The following is a 13,599-nucleotide window of genomic DNA, read 5'->3' as shown; positions in this document are numbered from 1 at the left end:
TTCACAAAGCTTTGTAGCTATCACTACTGTCTATGTTTAGAATATTGTTTTTAAACCCCCACAAATGTTGTATTCACAGGTAGTCACTTCCCATTCCCTGGGCTCCCAGCTCCAGGGAAGCAGCACTTATCTTTCTCCATACCTTTGTTGGTTCTGGGCATTTCATGAATGAAATTGTACAATATATAAACATTTATGAGTGACTGCTTTAATTTCATGTAGTCGGTTCGGTACATTGTGTGTTTTCTGTGTAAATAACATGGATCAGTATTTTTAACTGCCTGCCGTGTGTGTGTGTGTGTGTGTGTGTGTGTGTGTGTGTGTGTATTTGTACTGGGATCTGAACTCACGGCCTCATTCTCTCACTATACTTTTTCCTCTCATGGCTGGTATTGTACCACTTGAGCCAAACTCCAAGTCCAGCTTTTTTTTTTTTTTCTGGTTAATTGGAGATAGAATCTTGTGACTTTTTCATCCTGTGCTGTCTTGAACCATGATTCTGACATCTTCACCTCCTAAATAGCTAGGATTATAGATGTGAGATACCAGTGCCCAATCCTTTTGTTGTGGTTGATACCAGGGTGTGAATTCAGGGTCTTGAACTTGGCTGGCACGCTACCATGTGAACTCTGCTTCCAGCCCAGCTTTCTGCTGGTTATTTTGGAGAAAGAGTCTCTCCAATTTTTCTGTCTTAAGGTGATTTTGAACTATGATCCTCTCAGCCTTGGCCTCCTGAGTAGTTAGGATTAGATACATCTGGCATCATTCCTTTTTTATTTGTTTGTTTATTCTGTCAGATCCACTGTTACATGCCTCTTATTTTTTCATCCAATAAGTAAAGGACATTTTCTCCCTACTTTTTGACTATTTTTTTTAATAGTGTTGATGTGAACATTCATATACTTGTTTTGTTTGGATATATGTTTTCTCATTTGGTGTAAGTTAGTAGAGTACCATTTTAAAGACTATAACATTGAATTGGGAAAAGAAGTATTGTCTTAAATAACAGGTAGGAGATACCCTGGTTACCCTAATTGTCCTTTCTGAAATGGTTTCATATTAGCAGTGTTCCACGTAGTGTGGGTGTATGTGGTTTTGCTCTTATGTCTTATAGAGAAACCTTGTATAACAACAGGAAATTGTTCAAATATGTTTTTGTCATTCACACAGAAAAGCAGTGGTGACATTTCATTTTAAAATTCATGCTGCTAATAATTCATATTGTCTGAAATAATTTGGAGGCAACAAAATCCAGCAGAAATCTGAGATTTGGGTACAACTTTTTCATGACTACTCAGTCACTCTCCCTTGTGTACCATCCAGAACAATGTCCCCAGGCCTGCTTCTTCATGTTTTTTATCTTTTGTCTTAGCACTAAGCATTGTCCATCCTCAAGGCCCAAACCTTGTTTGTGTCTTAGTTTCTTCTTCATGGCTTAGCCTTGGGGAATCCTGTCTAATAGTCACAGGACACGAGTGAGTCTTAGCTGATTTATGTCACCACTGGTTGCCCTGCCAGTAGTCAGGTCCCTCAATCTTTCCAGTCCTCACTTTTTTCATTGTGTGCTGAGGAAACTGGTATAAGACCAACATGTGTAAAGTGCAGTGACTGTAGTTCCAGCTCTGGATTTCCTAGGTATTACAACCTGATTGGCGACTTTTCATGACTTACATTTACTATGTGCTTTCTTATCTTTCTTCTCCTTCCCTCCTTCCCATTCTTTAAATTTCTTCTTTTCTTCCCCACCTGGGTAATGTCCACAGATGTAGCAGATTCCTTTCTAGTATCCTTGCTAGCACCTTGCCTGACAATGGTTGTGTTTAATGGTACACACTATATGTATTTTTGATGATTGTAGACTATTTAAATGAAACAATGAAAACAACTTGGTAAATTTAGACAGACTAACTTTTCCTTTTTGTCTTATAGGTTTATAGATTTTATTATCTTTAAGTAGTTGTACAAAGGAGTTGCCATTCAACAAAGCAGTTTATGAATACAGTGCGTCTATAAGTCATCCTTTTCTTCATTTTCCTCCATTGCTCTTACTCTACCCCTTCCCTCAGTTTTCTTGATTTATCATGTAGGATATACATTAAATTTCATGACTGCATTCTACCCACTTCCTCTCTTCATTTGTCAACCTTTCTCCCCTTGATGAAGAGGGATGGGGCAGAGGAGGGAAAATCAAAACCAAAGACCCCAAAACTGAAGTTCTCAGGCCTTTTTTTGTTGTTGTTGGCCATGGGCTTGAACTCTGGGCCCTTGCACTGTCCCTGAGCTCTTCACCTCAAGGGTAGTGCTCTACTACTTACTTGAGCCACAGTGCCACTTCTGGTTTTCTGGTGGTTAATTGAAGATAAGAGTCTCATGGGCTTTCCTGCCTGGCCTGGCTTTGAACTGATCGTAAGATCTCGGCCTCCTAAGTAGCTAGGATTATAGGCATGAGCCACTGGTGCCCAGCTCTCAGGCCTTTTTGAGAACCTATTTCCTGGTGTTTATTTTGGTGGATTATGAGTTAGCCTAAGGAATTACAGTTCCATTTATGAGAAATACACAATAGAATTTTACTCATGCATTAAAAAGAATGATATTGTATCGCTTGTAAAGAAATGTAATGTCCTGAAAAAAATCATGCTAAGTAAAAAAAATCATGTTAAGTAAAGTAAATCTGGCCTAGAAACAAAAGAATGCATGAGTATACTTTTGATTGAAGTAAACAAGGATATAGTAAAAACAAAAAACAAAAAAAAACTCATTCTGGCTAGGTGCTAGTGGTTCACACTTGTAGTCCTAGCTACTCAGGAGATTGAGATCTAAGGATCATGATTAAAAGTCAGCCCTGGCAGGAAGATCCTGGAGACTCTTCTCCAATTAATCGCCAGAAAGCCAGAAATAGAGCTGTGGCTCAAGCTGTAGAACACACTAGTGTTTAGCAAAAACAGAGACCGCACCCAGGTCTTGACTTCAAGCTCCAGGACCAGCACATATACAGGAAAACATTCATTCTCTCTGTGTGTGTGTGTGTGTGTGTGTGTGTGTGTGTGTGTGTGTGTGTGTGTGACTTTTAAACAGTAATTTTCTGCTAGAACTTTATTTGTTCTGAAGAGACTGTATATACAAATACATCACTATGGACTCCTATTTTATGTATGTGGAGTTTTTAGTAGATTCTTGGCTTATTTGAACAATCTCAATACCTCACCTAACTACACATAACTAACTAGCTTTATTTCTTATGAAAGGAAAAACAAAATATGAGCTGTACATTTCAAGTGAATGGATATAAATGCCATATAGTAAATTAAATGGTGAAGTGTGTGTGTGTGTGTGTCTGTGTGTCTGTGTGTGTGTTGCAAATGCTGTGTGCGAATGTGCTTTGAAACTGGATCTCATTTGCTGGCCCAGAAGGGGTGATCCTTGCGCTTCAGCCTCCTGAATGCAGAAATTACATACTGGGCCATTAGGCCCAGTTCAATAGTGACTTCGAGAGAATTTTGTATGATGATACTATGTTGTTTTACTTCTATTATACAATTTATGTTTCTGTCGCTTTTTAGTTTGTTAAAATTTACTTGAGCCTGGAGTATGGCAAGTAATCATTTGGCAAAGAGCTGTGAGCTATTTCTATTTGAACATTTAATCATTTTTGCTTTTCATTATGGGGTCATGGAAATAGGAATTACTGGAAAAGTGACTTATTTCAGCTGTTTTAAACTTCTCCCTCTCATGTTCTTCCTTTTCTTCTTATAACAGTTAACAAATGGAAGTGTTTTCTTTAAGAAACGTAACAAAGTTTCTTTGACCCTCCTCCCCATTCTAGGCTGTCTCGCCCCAAAGAGGCCACTGCATGTACCATTGGCAATCATCTTTTAGATGGATTTCTTTCATTCAGTTTGTTTGTTTTCAGGTTGGTCCTGAATTCTTGGGCTCAAGAGATCCTCTAGCCTCATCTTGTCCAGTAGTTGGGAATATGAATGTAGGATATCACACCCATCTTCATTTATCTATATAAACCATATGGTGGCAGAGACTTGGGAAGTCATCTTTTTCCCTTTTCCAAAAATGGTATCACATTGTTTTTCTGTTGGCAGTACATTTTGGAAAGCAGTTCTTTTTTTTTTTTAAGCTAACCATCTTGATTTCATTCTTTCCAGCTGCTGCATAGGGTTTCAGATGTATCACAATTTAGCTTGTCCTCCTCCATCACTGGAGGACAGTGCCACAGGGAATCCTTCTCTATACATTTGAATATTTTCCTGGGGTAAATACTAAGAAGGAATTGGTGGTGGTAGGCATATTCAGATTGTAGTAACCATTCCGAAGGGACTCTCACCCTGTACTCCCTCTGTGAAGGAACGGGCACAAACAACATCTGGGAAAGTCAAAACAGACATTGCTGCCAATCTGTTGGGAGTGCCTATCTTGTTTTAACCTTTATTGGTCTCAAACAGTGAAGTGTACAACATTTGTTTGTATATATATTTTCTTCCTGTAATCTTCATATAATTGTATCATTTATGAAGTCTTCAGCTTAAATTATACATACTCTGCAGGCCAAGATCTAGAGGATCACAGTTGGAGGCTTGCCTAGGCAAAAAGTTAGCAAGATCCTATCGCAACAAACAAGCCAGGAATGATGGTTCATTCCTGTAATAACAGCTATGCAGTTGGCATAAGTCAGACACTCAAAGGTCTAAGTCTGGCCCAAGCGGATCTATGATATCCTATTTGAAAATGACTAAAGCACCAAGAGCTGGAGGTGTGCCTAAGGGACAGAGTGCTTGCCTAGCAAGCACAAGACCTAGACTTCAAACCTTAAGATCACCAACATTTTTTATTATATACAAATTTTTCCAAATATTGTTTAAATATATAATAAAATACATAAGCCAAGTTCACATTCCAGGGAATTTCCATAATGCACACAAGTATAACTGAGAAATAGAGAATTACTAAAATCTTAGAAACCCCTGATCCTTCTCACAGTTATTATGCCTGCTCCATACCTTCCCAGCTTATCTTTTCAAACATTAGATGAATAGAATCCCACAGCACATATACCCTCCTTTCTGTATACTAAGTTTTTAAATACATTTTAAGTAAAATAATTGCTTCATGGCTTAGAGTCTTGTTTATGTGGATCTAATGTTTATATAATACTTCTCTGTAAGTTGTATGTTGATACATACCATTTCTTTTCTTACCAAATATCAAAAAATAGGTTATAAGAACATGGTATTGACACAACCCTTGCCCAATTCTAAGAACACTTAAGAGTAGACCACCCCCAAGGAGCTAATTGGTTTCTTGACTGAAATCTGTTGTTAGTTGAACGTTCTTCCTTGCTTCAGTTTGGGTGATTGAGGCTTGACCTTCCTTAATAACTGTTGTACTTATTCAGAATTGCTAAAAGTGAGATTTTATTTCCTTCGAGACTTCTCTAGCTTGCTTTCTGTGCCTTTTCTCTGTGTGTGGTGGGGGTGGGGGGTGGAGGGGAATAATAATGATGGTGGTGGCCATAGTAGTGTTTTCTCCTGGTGCTTTGGAAGAAGAAACTTTTTATCTGGTTGTTTCTCCTTGTACTGTCAGTCCGTTCTCTAAATAGGTGGGTATGCCCCAGCCAGCTCTTATCCTTTCAGCCTCCTCTGCCTGCCATTTGAATGATAGGAATGCTTCATTGATATAGAAGGGTGTTTTCTTTTTGACTTGTTTTTGTCAAAGCATGTCTTTATTTGTTTCTTCCGATGATTTTCTTATTAAAAAAATAATGTTTTGCTTTTTAACACAGATTTTTATCTTTCTTTCTTCTTCTTCTTCTTTTTTTTTTTTTTTGCTAGTCCTGGGGCTTGAACTCAGGGCCTGAGCACTGTCCCTGGCTTCCTTTTGCTCAAGGCTAGCACTCTGCCTCTTGAGCCACAGTGCCACTTCTGGATAACACAGATTTTTAAAAAGAAAACTTTCTAGTGGTTTCCTGACACCACGTATTAATAGAGACTCAAAATTTTTAACTAGAAGGATGAATAAAATCATGAATGGTGACATTTTATTTTAAGTTGGTAGTCTACTTCCTTAAAGAACCTAAAAGTGGTTTATGGTGAAAGACACATGTTAATACCATTGAGAATAAAAATAAAAAAGAGGAGGAGATAATAACAATCTTTGTTTCCAGACTTAAACGTTAAATTTAGTTGTGATCTTTTCTGTCTTTTGAGACAAGAAAGGAAAACAAATTCATTTCTCATTGGGAGAATAAAGAAGCATACCATTTCATCAGGAATGTGAGATGTGTTTATGTTACCAAATTGTGAAAAATTTTATGTGGATCCTTTTGGGATGACAAATAAGTTTGTGTATTCTCTTAAACTGCAATTACAGAGAAAGTACTGATGTATTTTTCAGAACACACTGTCCAGGATTGTAGCATTCATATGTAGAATTAAAAGAAATTAACCAGCTCATAAATATTTTACTTAATACTTGAAAAAAATGAAATTAGCGTGATTGTATTGGGTGTGAAAATTACAGGAAGAGTAATGCATAAAGAGCACCTCTCTTCAACTGTTCTGATAGCGAATGCGATTAAATGCTTTCAGATTGCTGAATAATTTCAGTAGTCAGGTTATGATTATTTTAGCTGTTAAAAATCCTTAGTTTTTTTTTGGGGGGGGCGGGGGAGGGCAGGGATATGGCCTAGTGGCAAGAGTGCTTGCCTCGTATACATGAGGCCCAGGGTTCAATTCCCCAGCACCACATATACAGAAAATGGCCAGAAGTGGCGCTGTGGCTCAAGTGGCAGAGTGCTAGCCTTGAGCAAAAAGAAGCCAGGGACAGTGCTCAGGCCCTGAGTCCAAGCCCCAGGACTGGCCAAAAATTAAAAAAATAAAATAAAATAAAAAATTAAAAAAATCCTTAGTTTTTGGCTAAGTGATCTTTTTGCTGTAGTGATTCATGTATAGACAATGTAGTGATTGAAGTTAACATTTATTTGCATTTTTATTTTATGTATTAGATTTTTAAACTTTGTTGGTTATTTATTTTGGCATTCTCTTTGAAAAGGTATAAACTTCTCTGGTATATTTATCTCAACTGACTCCCCAAACTTGCTTTTTAAAAAAATACTATGTTTGATTAGGGGTAATAAAAATGAATTCTACTATGGTTTAGTTAATGTATCCTTAAAATTTTTAAATAATTAAAGTTTTAAATTAAGTGATTATTGTCCCTTTCTGTTTTCCCCAAGGTTGATAACCAATAAAAACATTTCTGTTATCTTGCTAATGTAACTTAGAACAAAAGGGTATGGTGTGTGGTATATGTGCATATTGCCTCTGATGGTCTAAAGATCATTGTTAGTAAACATATCTACAACTACCATCTTGAGAAGTAAAACATTGCCAGTACCTTATAACCCTTTGTGTACCTCTAATACAACTATTAACCCTTAGGCTTATACTTATTGTCTTGTATTCCTTTAAAATTTTACCATCTGCATATGAATCCTGAAACACTATATATAGTTCGAATTTATTGGTTTTTTTTTTAAGAATTGAGAAGTGAGCATCCTCTGACATTGCTACAATTTATTAGCTGAAAGCTCTTAGAGATGCAAGGTCCATGGGTGATCATTTGACTTTAGTTCTTAGAGACAAGCCATATCCTCTTCTGGGCAAGATAGTGGGAAAGTTCATGCACAAATGAATCCTGGTAAATAGGCCTCATCACAGTTGGACATTGGCAGGAGTCTACAGATGTTGTTGTCCATTGGGAATATGTTTTCTGCTTCTGAATTCATCATGCTTCCCTTCCATATCTCAAGTGTAAGGCAAAGCAAAAAACTATTTTCAGGGCTGGGGATATGGCCTAGTGGCAAGAGTGCTTGCCTCGTATACATGAGGCCCTGGGTTCAATTCTCCAGCACCACATATACAGAAAATGGCCAGAAGTGGCGCTGTGGCTCAAGTGGCAGAGTGCTAGCCTTGAGCAAAGAGAAGCCAGGGACAGTGCTCAGGCCCTGAGTCCAAGCCCCAGGACTGGCAAAAAGCAAACAAACAAACAAAAAACTATTTTCAGATAAAATTAGTGTCATCGACTGATCTGGAAGTAGGATATCAAAGAGAAAACAGGAATTATATTAGCACATGGTCAAGAAGCCAAGTGTAGATTAGAATTTGGTTCAGGTTCACCTGGGCATTGTGTTCTTGGCTCAGAAAGATGGTTTGTTGAATAATAGGCTTTTTGAGGACAGAGATTTCAGTCCAGAATCTTTTCTTAAGTCACCCTTCTACAGTTTGGACTAAATTCCTTTAAGCATGGCTGTCTGTCTGGGATGTCGTTTCTGGATCATCTTTGGGATTCCATTGACTTATCATCTATGTGGCATTTTTGTTTGTTTGGTTGGTTTTTTTTGCCTGTCCTAGGCCTTGGACTCTGGGCCTGAGCACTGTCCCTGGCTTCTCTTTGCTCAAGGCTAGCACTCTGCCACTTGAGCCACAGCACCACCTCTGGCCATTTTCTGTATATATGGTGCTGGGGAATGGAACCCAGGGCTTCATGTATATGAGGCAAGTGCTCTTGCCCCTAGGCCATATTCCCAGCCCCGAATGTTTTGGTTTTTGTTTTTCAGATCTTTCCTTTTTGTTTACTCGTTTTAGTGGAGCCAATTTTCCAGTAGCCTTTTCAAAAAAGTTTATATGAGAAGTAACATTGATTGGCACCTTTCATATATTGATAATGTTTTTCTTGTTTTGCTTTGTTTTTTGCCAGTCCTGGGGCTTGAACTTGGGGCCTGGCTTCTTTTTGCTCAAGGCTAGTGCTCTACCAGTTGAGCTACAATGCCACTTTCAGCCTTTTCTGTTTATGTTGAGGAATCGAACCCAGGGCTTCATGTATACAAGGCGAGCACTTTACCACTAGGCCACATTCCCAGCCCTGATAATGTTTTTATGGTGAGTGTCTTTATACTAATACTTGATTGATAAGTGACTGGCTGGAAATAGTTTTCTTTAGAAATTTCCAGACATTTTCTGTTTTCTTCTTGCCTCAAGGAGTTGAAAAAAATTGCTTGTTTGTTTATTGCTTATTTTATTTTTTCTGCCTTGTTTCTGGGAGTTGAAAGTCATCTCTCCATCCATCCAGCCGTTCATACTTACCTACCTACCTACCTTCTTACACTGTCATACTGGGGATTGAACTTGGGGCCCTGTACTGGGCTTGTAAGCACTTTTGTCATTTGAGGATCCATGCTTCCCACACCACTAATTTAATTTTCTGATCCTTTGTATGTGACCTGTTTTTCCTTTTGGCATTTTATGGAATGTTCTTTGTCCTTACTGTTCTGAAAGATTGGTACTTATTTTCATCTTCATTCCTTCAGTAGGTTCTGTGAATGTGGAATGCCTTGTCCTTATTTTCTGGAGATTTTTTTTTTTTATTATTTGTTGTTTGTTAATTTCCTCCCTCCAATTTGTTATTACTCTATTTTTTTGTGCCAATACTGGGACTTGAACTCAGGGCCTGGGTATTATTTCTAAGCTTTTTTGCTCAAGGTTAGTGCTCTTTCACTTAAGCCAAAGCTTCACTTCTGGCCTTTCTGGTAGGTGGATGAAGATAAGAGTCTTCTGGACTTTCCTATACAGGCTGGCTTTGCACTGCGGTCCCCAGATCACAGCTGCTTCTTTTTTTTCTTTCTTTCTTTTTTCTTTTTTTCCAGTTCTGGGCCTTGGACTCAGGGCCTGAGCACTGCCCCTGGCTTCTTTTTGCTCAAGGCTAGCACTCTGCCACTTGAGCCACAGTGCCACTTCTGGCCGTTTTCTGTATATGTGGCACTGGGGAATTGAACCCAGGGCTTCATGTATACAAGACAAGCACTCTTGCCACTAGGCCATATCCCCAGCCCCCAGATCAGAGTTTCTTGAGTAGCTAAGATTGAGGCATGAGCTGTGCACACATGGCCTCATTACTCTTCTTGTGGTACCTAGGCCCTCCCATCTTGGTTTCTACTGTACTTTCTACTTTCTGTTTAACTTTTGGGGAGGATTTTCTCCGCTTTATTTTAAAATTTATTTTTTATAGTATTTTATCATCAAGTAGTTTCAAAAGGAATTAGCATTCCACAAATCAGTTTGTGAGTACAGTGCTTCTTGATCCATGTCCCTCCTTCAACTTTATTTTCTAAATCTTGTTCTAACTTAGAAATAAATGGCGCTATGGATCAAAATGGTATAGCCCTAGCCTTGAGCAAAAAGAGCCCTTTGTAAAGTGCTTGGTAGACATTAGGAGTCCAAAAAGGAATTCCTTTTCACAATTTCTTGTATTCAATATATATTTCAATATTCATGATTTCTGTGTTAGAGGCCTTACGGTGATTTTTCCTCCTAGCCTTTTCACATTACACAGATGAAGTGTACAGGTTAGGCATTGTAGTGTGATGACTAGTGTGGAGTATTTGAATTGTTGAAACTATTTCTCCTAGCTCACACACCTCTCAGTTGTGAGGTTTGACAGTAAGTCCTAATGCATTGTTTGTTTTAAAGTCCCAAAGACTCTTAACAAAAGCAATCTGTATATTGATTCAGTCCATCATTATATATACCACATCACATTTATCCTAAAACATGAATCATAGGCTTCAGCATATTTTTCCTTCCTAACAAAGGTAATCTTGGCCATCCTGGCTTGGGTGTGTCCAACTTTCTTCCAAGGGCTTATGCCCTTGTGGTTTCTTGTAGGTCATTAGTATATCTCATATCTCAGTATTACCCAATTTGCTAACTATGCTTTGTTCTTTCTGTTCCCCTATTCAATCACGCATCCTCTAAGATGATGTCTTCTTAAATGCATCTCGGAGGAGTTCATCTCCCCCTACATTACAGCCTAGTTGTGGAACCTTACACTGTCTCAGACGTTACACTGTCTTAGTCATTTGCTCTCATTTGTGCATATAACTTCCCCATTAGTCTGTGAGAGCAATGCTACTTGTTAACACATGAGCTATTATGTGAATAAAACAAAGAGTCCATGAAATATAGTATGGTTGCATCCTATGCAACAGTTCATACTTAACCTCAGTGGTTTCTATTAGTACTTGTCAGGGAATATCCTCCAATATCATAGTCAGACTCCAAGAAAAACATTTGCATCTAAATAAGGAAGTGCAAGTAGGTGTGGTCTCAGTTCATATACTCTGTTTTGCCTTTTGTTTGGTGGTGTACTCCAGACTGACAGTTGGGTTATTTCCAGTTTTTGACAGTTATGAATAATGGTGCTATAAAAGTTATATTGAACTTTGTATGTGATAATAATTTTCATTTGTTCTGGGTAGCTAGTAGTGGCATTTCAGGATTACATGGTAAACCTAGATTTCACATTTTATGAAACTGCCACACTTTTCCTGAGGTGCCATGCATACCACTTGTCTTCTCATCTGCACTGTGTGTGAGTTTAGGGAGGTGTATGTACATCCTTGCCAGTGCTTAGTATTGTCAGTTGGTTTTTGTTTTGTTTTGTAAATTGGTAACAATTCCAAATAAGTGTACAGCTAGTTATTTTTTAATTTCTTTTTTTTTTAAACTTTTTTGTTTGTATTTGACCTTGCTCATGATGACAAGTACTCTGCCCTCAGCCCCATATGTCACTAATTCCTAACCTAATTTGTCCATCAAACTCTTGAAACTTGGAAGAAGATACAGAAAATGGTTAGATTAGGTGAAGAGAAGAGGAGGAACTCATAAGGGAGAAATGTAGAAATTGATACATCTGTGACAGTTTGTCTGTGGATACAGCCCAGCTTTTTTCAATCCCTAGCACTAGCAATCAAACAGACAAATAAGTAAACAAATAAGAACAAAATTGAATGCCGATTTATTAAAAGTTTAGTAATGTCTGTCAAATTTACTCTCGTATCCTCTACTAGCACAGTTCATAAGCATGTAGTAGGGAAACTCTTTGTATGTTTTTTGAGTCAGTAAAAATAAATAAATGACTGAAAAGGTGGGAAAGGATGGAGAAATAATTTTAGATTTATTCTGAATAATCCCAGTGTAGTGTATTCATGCATAAGTATATCTTTGTATGTCAGTTAAGTATTTAAATATAGGCTTAAAAGTTTCTTTAGTACTCTGGTTTTCAGCTTCTCAGCAGGAGAAAGGTATGATGTGATGAGCCAGAGAAGCGATAGACAGAAAGGATTGGATGCCACTAGATTGTTTTGTGGTTTCAGGGAGAAACGATTTTAACTCTCCTGGGCCTCAGCTTTACTATTGTGCAGTGAAGAGATTTCATTAGATGATAGCTGAGTTCTTCTAACTATATATTTTCTTCTAATCACATCAAATCAGAAATTAGTAGATGAGGAGGAAACGTACCAAAACCTTTGCTGGGGGATCTTGGGGAGGCTGTCGTTTGTGGATACAGTATAAAGTATAGTTCTGGTGAGAGGAGCAGGTATATAAATGAGCTGCTGAATGTTGCTTGGCAGAAGAAAACAGCAGATATAAAAAGGTAGTTAGTTACAAGGTGTGTAACTGAATAGGAACAGTACAGAATTTATTTTAGGGGGAAGGTTTAAAAAGAAATGGAGGTTGAGAATACCAAATTTAAGTTTATATTCCTTTTCCCTAATCTCTTGTTTAAAAAGGATTTAATTTATACTGGGAAAAACTGCCTGTGGTATCTTTTAACAAAAGGAGGAAGCCTCAGAAAAAGCAAAGTGGAGGAAGCCTCGGACAACAGGACTTTTTGACTCACTTGTCAAGAGGAGGTTTGTTTTCTGCTTCCCTGAGATCTTTCTCCACCACTTCTTTTTTTTTTTTTTTAAACATTTTTATTGCTGTGAATATTCATATACAATGTTTTGCGTGGACATATAAATTCAGTCCATTTGTATTTATACCAGGAGTAGAAGTTCTGGGGCCTATGGCAATTCTTGTATATGAGGCAAGTGCTTTCTTTTTTTTTTCCCAGTCCTGGGCCTTGGACTCAGGGCCTGAGCACTGTCCCTGGCTTCTTCTTGCTCAAGGCTAGCACTCTGCCACTTGAGCCACAGCGCCACTTCTGGCCATTTTCTGTATATGTGGTGCTGGGGAATCGAACCCAGGGCCTCATGTATGCAAGGCAAGCACTCTTGCCACTAGGCCATATCACCAGCCCAGAGGCAAGCATTTTCTTTTTTTTTTTTTGCCTCTCCTGGTGTTTGGACTCAGGGCCTGAGCACTGTTCGTGGCTTCTTTTTGCTCAAGGCTAGCACTCTGCCACTTGAGCCACAGCGCCTCTTCTGGCCTTTTCTATATATGTGGTGTTGAGGAATCGAACCCAGGGCTTCATGTATAGGCAAGCGCTCTTGCCACTAGGCCATATTCCCAGCTCTTCTCTACCACTTCTTAAAAGCTCAGATCTATAGGTCTTCAAAAAATCAGTTCTTAGTATATATGTATTCTGTCTGTACTTCAGAGGATTTTGTATATACACTGCCAAGAATTGGTAGAAATCTAAAAACATACTTGGTACTCAGATCAACTTGATTCTGTGTCTTTAAGGGTTTTGACTTATTTATCTTTAGAAAAACAGTAGTATATTTGAAATTTTTATTTCTGTTTCTCT

At 38.2% G+C, this 13,599-nt stretch overlaps 1 protein-coding gene across 2 annotated transcripts in view; it reads left to right on the top strand.

Annotated features, from left to right (window-relative positions):
- Positions 1-13,599, top strand: part of Lclat1 (lysocardiolipin acyltransferase 1) — a 113,323-nt gene that overhangs the window by 25,012 nt on the left and 74,712 nt on the right. Inside the window, exon 1 of one of the 2 annotated variants that reach the window (XM_048353190.1) lies at positions 10,582-11,696. The exons of the other annotated variant lie outside the window; for it this stretch is intronic. The gene's annotated coding sequence lies outside the window, so the exon portion shown is untranslated. Of the gene's footprint in view, positions 1-10,581; positions 11,697-13,599 lie in introns of those variants that run through there. 2 annotated transcript variants of the gene reach the window in all.

The sequence above is a fragment of the Perognathus longimembris genome, chromosome 8, assembly GCF_023159225.1.
Source record: "Perognathus longimembris pacificus isolate PPM17 chromosome 8, ASM2315922v1, whole genome shotgun sequence".
Lineage (NCBI taxonomy): Eukaryota > Metazoa > Chordata > Mammalia > Rodentia > Heteromyidae > Perognathus > Perognathus longimembris.
Note: the sequence above shows the minus strand (reverse complement) of the source record. Positions and strands in the feature narration are given on the sequence as shown.